The following is a 6563-nucleotide window of genomic DNA, read 5'->3' on the forward strand; positions in this document are numbered from 1 at the left end:
GAAGCCGATTACGTATGAAGAAGGGTTAGCACCCTCATTACGCCCAAAAATTGGTACCAGATTGATTCAATGCTGTCCTCATATCAAAGTTTTTAGAAAGGATTTTTGAAGTATGGTTCTGTTTAAAACGTTTGAGTAGTTTAAGTTGGTTATCAAAATTCTCTTGTTTCAAAGGTACGTAGCATCACATCCAGCACGATTGGATACGATTCTTCATACCTTTGAAAACACAATTGATTTTTGACTTCCAAAAATTCTTAAGTTAAAAAAATAAAAGGATATCCAGATATTTAGTCCAACGAAAAATTGAAACCCAGCACAGTAGGGCACGATTTCTCGAATTTTCAAATATTGAACATTGCCTTGTCTTTAACAATAAATGATTGTAAATTATCTCAAAACGCATTGATTTTATTTGAAATAAAATGAAATAATTGATTTTAAAGAGTTAAAAACCATAAAGCAATATTTTGTAAACTAAAAGAAAAATAATAATCATGGTGTATAAAAATTCAAAACTTGGCGAATGAAGATAATATGACTTTATTTAACCAACTAAAAAACAAACCATTATATAACATTAGTCCAAAAACATAGAATCATATTTTCAAACATGAACCAAGAACAATTGAAATAGAACTACAAAATGGAAAAGATAATGTACAACAATATTCAATAATCTAATATAACACAATCAAAACAAAATGTACCAAACAAAACAGAGATTAGGAGTATAAAACAATTTGTAAATAGTGATGAATTGATGAACACATGGTATATATAATAAACGAAATGATGAATTGATGAATTTGAAATAATTTGTATAACCAAAAAATATATATAATCATTAAAACAAATATTGTAGAATGAAAACATTTGAATCAAATTACATGCAAAGTGTAAGAAACATTTATTTAAAACTAACAATATACACAATAAAAGAGAATTTATAGAATATGAGTGGATAATGAAATACATAATAAAATATAATCTTAGGAAATAAATTACACCTAATAGACTTACAAAACGTATATGTATATAAATAAATTTGGAAGCAATTATTTGTGAAAATAGTATGGAATTTATAACGTGTATAAGATTGAATTAATTTCATCATAAATTGTATATGTAGTAGATTTTAAAAACATAATTATATATACAAATAGATTTAAAAGAAATTATATGTATAAAATAACATGGATTTAATGATGTATATAGATCAAACATATGTACCAATATATATGTATATATAATAATTTAAATAATACATAAGATATGTAGGATTTTCCTTAAATAACAAAGATATATAATAAAATATGTGAATAGATTTAAAAGAAATTATATGTATAAAATAACATAAGATTAACAATAGACATAGAATAAAATTAACTTTATCATGAATTATATATATATAATAATGTATAAGATAAAAATAAAATACAATTATCAAAGTAGCTCAAAATATAAAAATAAGTAAACAAGAATTAAAAAATGAATGTGAAATGAATCTTAAGAAAATGATGAAAAAACTTAATTAAAATAAAATTAAAATAAAAGGGATAATTTACAAATGAAATAAACTTTTGAAATTAAAATGAGGACTAATGGGCAATGCGTGTGAACGTGCAAGGATTAAAAACGCAATTTTCCAAGTTTCTGAACGCACCATGTAAACATGGATCAAATCAAAACAGCGCATAAGTTTTAGGAAAGAATTAAAAAAACAAAGAAACATAAATGGGACCTAATCTGATGACGGCAAAACGAGGGGGTACCAAATGCGCAATTAACTCAAATCAACTAAGTGCGCGGATCCTCCCCAAGTCGGGTCGGTTCACGCGCGGGTTCCTCCATGCCTTGAACGGCACCGTTTTGAAGCCATTGAAATTGGCCCAAAACGACGCCATCTGATTGACGTACAAAAGCTAGCAAATCAGGTAAAAAAAACCTAAGTATCTCTAGATGCTCTCAACCTCTTCATCCGAATGCCGATTCCGGTGAAAAGAAGGCAATTGTGGTAGCAACGGACAAGTTTCAAGTGAGATTTTTGCTCTCTTTCCCCTTTCCCTTTTATCATTTCTACATGCAATGGATAAAAATCAAAGAAATAGAATCGAAAATTAAAAAATCGAGATCTGGAATCATCTTCTAAAAAAAATGATCTAGGATCCTTTCTCTTTTTTCAATATCCGTGTATACGGATTGAGGAAATAGAAACAAAAATCAAAGAAGAAAACGATCTAAAATCCCCTTAAAAACTAATTTCGAATTGATTTTTCTTTCTTTCAATATGCGTGTGTATTTCTGTGAAAAGAGATCCCTTTTACATTCGATTTCATTGGCTTTTATAGCCGAATAAAAAGAATAATAATAATTAAAAATACAAAAAAGTTCCCTTAGATCTATTTGCTGTCAATCTGCTGTGAGTTGTTTTCTGTTGTTTTCTGTTATTTTCTTCTCGCAGGTTCGATTGTACGGAGGAGAACGCTTGTGGGGATGATGTGGATGAGGCTCGGAGGCTCTGCGGAATCGCTCATGGGAGCCTGACTCCCTGGCATTGTTCTGGCACGTTCTAGAAGCTTCTGGTGCGTGTGAACTTGGTGGCTTAGGGTTTTTTGAGTGTTTTTTTGTTTTGGGTCAGGATTTGGGTTAGGGGTTTATTTTATTTTGGGCTAAATAATTGGGCTTGTAACAGGGACATTGGACCTAATTATTTTAGTTTTATTTTGGTTTTGGTTCTGGTGTAAGCCCGAGCAGATTTGGGCCTATACAGAACTGATTAAACTATAATTTTTTATTCAATCAAGTGATCTGATCAAATTCTGGCAACCATGGCAAGAACTCTTCCTTCTATCATGATTTTTGAATGCTTCTTGTTGGTTTGGACATCAAAGTCTAAGCCATCATCGTTTGGCATATTAATTTATATAGGTTAAATTTTGCTATTAGCCATTATATTTTATGTAAGTTGTGGATTTGATCCCAATATTTTAATTTGGTCTTTTTTAAATTTTATACTTTTCAAAACTTAAAATTTAAGTATTCACTAGATGATAACTATTAAGTTCATCTACAATTTGAATTCATCAAAGTTTGATAAATTTGATGCACCAAATATATTATAATATGTTTCAAATTAAGTCATATACTTAAATTCATCTAAATTTTAATTTCGTCATTTTTAGTTCCCATACTTTACAAATTTTCAAAACATGATGCACCAAACATATTATAATATGTGTAATGCCATGTTCGGTTATTATTTTCACATATTACTTACAAAAAATCCAGTTAATCAATTAACAAGTATCATTTGCGCCAAGACTAAAATTTCAAAATTAAAAAAGTATAATCATTTAGAGTGATCTAATTGGAGAATATGGACTAAATCTACAACTGTACGCCTAGTATAAGGCTAGTAGTTGAATGTAACTAGACAAATTTTTTTGCTCAACCAATGTTAAGTTTATTAAAAATAAAATCTCTGATGAGATAATGGGACTACAATGATAGACACCTATTAGAAAACCTTACTCATAGCCAAACACCTTAAATTAAATCTCACCTAAACACAGTAAATGATAACTCTAATAAACCCATGACAAACGTAAAATGATAACGAACATTAAAGCACAACCACTCTACAAAAAACTAGCTTTCATCCCTAAAACCATGCCCTAAGAGAAGTGAAAAAAAAACCCAAAACACCTAAAAAATCTCATGGTGATTGCATAAATTAAAATAAGTCAAACCTGCAATCTCTTGCCACCATTTTTACAAACTCTCTCTCGTTCAATGTCGCCACACTTAAGCTTAACCTCAAATACAAAATCAAAAATACCTCATCTCACAAATTTGAATCAACATACTTCAACTTTCTTTGCTTATCTCTAATTGTTTTTGCTTGCTTTTTATTAATTTCCTAGACATGCAAATCATCTAATTCATAAAAAAAAAATTCCATTTCAAATGCATGTTTTCCTTTTTTCTTTTCTTTTTTTTTTCTTTCCGACTGCCTTTGACTAAGATTTTCGTTATTATTAAATTGAAACTCAATCACCTATGATCGACCCACCTCTTTTAGTCTCTTCAACTTTGATTGCTCCACCTTTGAACTTGTCGTTACTCTCTCAAATGCTCTCATTGTTGATCTCTCCACCTATGGCATCGCATCTTCATATTCTAAAGTCACCTCTTAGTTCAAGAATGAATGATTAACTAAACAAATTTAACTACTACTATTTTAGTTTGAATTAAAATTTTAAAATTCAAAAAATATAATGACTAAAATTAATCAATATGTAAAGTACAGAGACTAAAATTGATCAAATTAAAGTACAGAGACTAAACTCACAACTTTTGCAAAGGATAAGGAATAATAGCAAAATTTAACCATTTATATATATAAACAATATATCAAATACAAATTGAAAATTTATATAGGACTAAAAAGGAAAGTTAGAGCAGGAACAATAAATAAACAAAACCCTACATAATTTACATCCGCCAAACTTTGATTTAAAACCTATTGTTTTTCGCATGTTGATTGTTGCATAATTTTAATGGCTATTTGGTTTGTATTAGTAGATGTTACAAACTAGTGATTGAAAGGTCATACAGAGATGACAAAGAGGAAGGTTAACATAAACTGGGGAGAATAAATGCATTGTTACGTGGTTATGGTGAAAGTGATAAATGGATAGGTACAACGAGTGTCACACCTCAAGAATTAACGATTTCATAAAGACAAGTATGTATGTAAACTATTTGACACGTTGGGATAGCATAATCCACCACCATGTTGGCCTGATGACGAGTCATAGTATTCGTGCATACTAAAAAAAAACTCGCTCTTTGGTTGTATTTAAGGATTTAATTGCAGAGTAACTTCAAGTGAAGAAAGAGTACGCTCTAGAGTTTTGATTGAGCACTAAGAACTTACCAAGTGTATGAGAAAACGGTAGGAGACTTAATTGTCCTTAAGACCAAGCCATACATGGGTCACCACCAAGATATGGTACGCCCGATCTGCATGAATACTGTTCAAGTAGATCTGTATCAAGTTAGTTGGGAGTTGTTGGGATTTTGCAGCACTAGAAGCAAAGATTAGAGTAAAGAGCAGAGTAGTAAGATGTATAAAAGGTTGCTTGTACACTAAAACAAGCAAACTAAACAAATTATCACAGTAGCATGGTTGGCTACTTTTCATTAGGAGTCAATTGGAGTGATTTGACCTTCCCCATGACTGGTCAACAATAAAGTAAACCTGTGCTAGATTTTATTTTACCTACCTTGGATTGAGAAGGGAAAACAGGGAGACCAAGAGTATATTTATAAGAAGGGGTATTTCAGATGGGTTTTCTTTCTGCTTAATGATCAGACTCTTCTTTCTAAACTCAACACTTTTTTATTCTTCTTTGTTAAGATAGAACTAAGATCTTATTAAATCAAGGGATGATATAAGATCTTATTAAATCAAGGGATGATTCAACCTCCTAGTAAGTCTTATAGCCCTGTATGTTATGATTGTTGAAGAGTGAGGATGATGAAAGGTGTAAAAGTACTAGGACGTGAGTGTAAGGCCTTGCTTGGGGGTCACACGCAGTTGAAATGATATCAAACTAATTATAAATGGGGATTCTAATAGAAGTTCCATGATCTTTTAAGCAGTTTTTACTGTTGGATCGGGAAGGATGATTGAAATTAGGGTTCTAAGCCGAGGTGAATGTGAGTTTCTAGTGAGCTTCTAGAATCAACTTCTGTATACATTCTAACTCAAATAAATGGTAGATGCCTTTGTAGATAGGTATATCTCCTTGAGAAGATATTTGTATAGATGTAAAGGAAGAGTATTGATATGTGTTTGAATACGAAGTTGCCTGAAAAAATGTCTTTGCTATTAGAGAGTTGGTACATTATCTCTAGAGTGTATGGGTGATAATATTTAGTGTTATATGTGTGTGTATAGTCAAAGTCTAAATAAAAAAACCTTTTTGTGGTGCGAATCTAGTACAGGTGAGTTTGTGGTATATATAAATGTAAAGATTAGATATATTGTGCAGCCTTCAGTAAGGTAGGAGTATTGCTAATCGGATAGATGAACCACTGTGAAAATTAGAGATTTATTGTGTAGCCTCTGGTTGGGCAGTTATAATGCTAACTTGACTGAAGGATTATGGAAAAAAATTGTAGAAAGTCCATGGCCATGGCATCATATGATAATACGCCAAGAGGGTGTGAAGGTATAAGACCATGTGGGAGAAGCCCCATAGCATCTATACAAAATGGTCTACCGGGATAGAAAACATAGACTATCTGAAAAGCCTTTATTGCAAACTATCTAAAAATCTTTATGGCATTTTATTCAGAAAGCCTCAGTGGCTTGGGAAATACTTGTAGCAAATTTCTTAGAAGGTCTGTATTGTGGATTCTGCAACACCTAAACGATGGGTTGATATTCCACCATTGTGGCAAGATTTGGACATGTCTGTGAGGCATTATTTGAAAGATTTCTCAATAGTGTACCCGTTTAATGAGTCCTTCATCGTGATCTGTCATGTCAA

At 31.2% G+C, this 6563-nt stretch overlaps 1 long non-coding RNA gene across 1 annotated transcript; it reads left to right on the forward strand.

The window, feature by feature from the left end:
• The first annotated feature begins 1734 nt into the window (after nucleotides 1-1734).
• Nucleotides 1735-2829, forward strand: LOC128283542 (uncharacterized). The gene is made up of 2 exons (XR_008273906.1): nucleotides 1735-2038; nucleotides 2465-2829. It is a non-coding gene; the product is annotated as an uncharacterized LOC128283542 (long non-coding RNA).
• Nucleotides 2830-6563: the final 3734 nt, after the last annotated feature.

Source organism: Gossypium arboreum, chromosome 11 (assembly GCF_025698485.1).
Source record: "Gossypium arboreum isolate Shixiya-1 chromosome 11, ASM2569848v2, whole genome shotgun sequence".
Lineage (NCBI taxonomy): Eukaryota > Viridiplantae > Streptophyta > Magnoliopsida > Malvales > Malvaceae > Gossypium > Gossypium arboreum.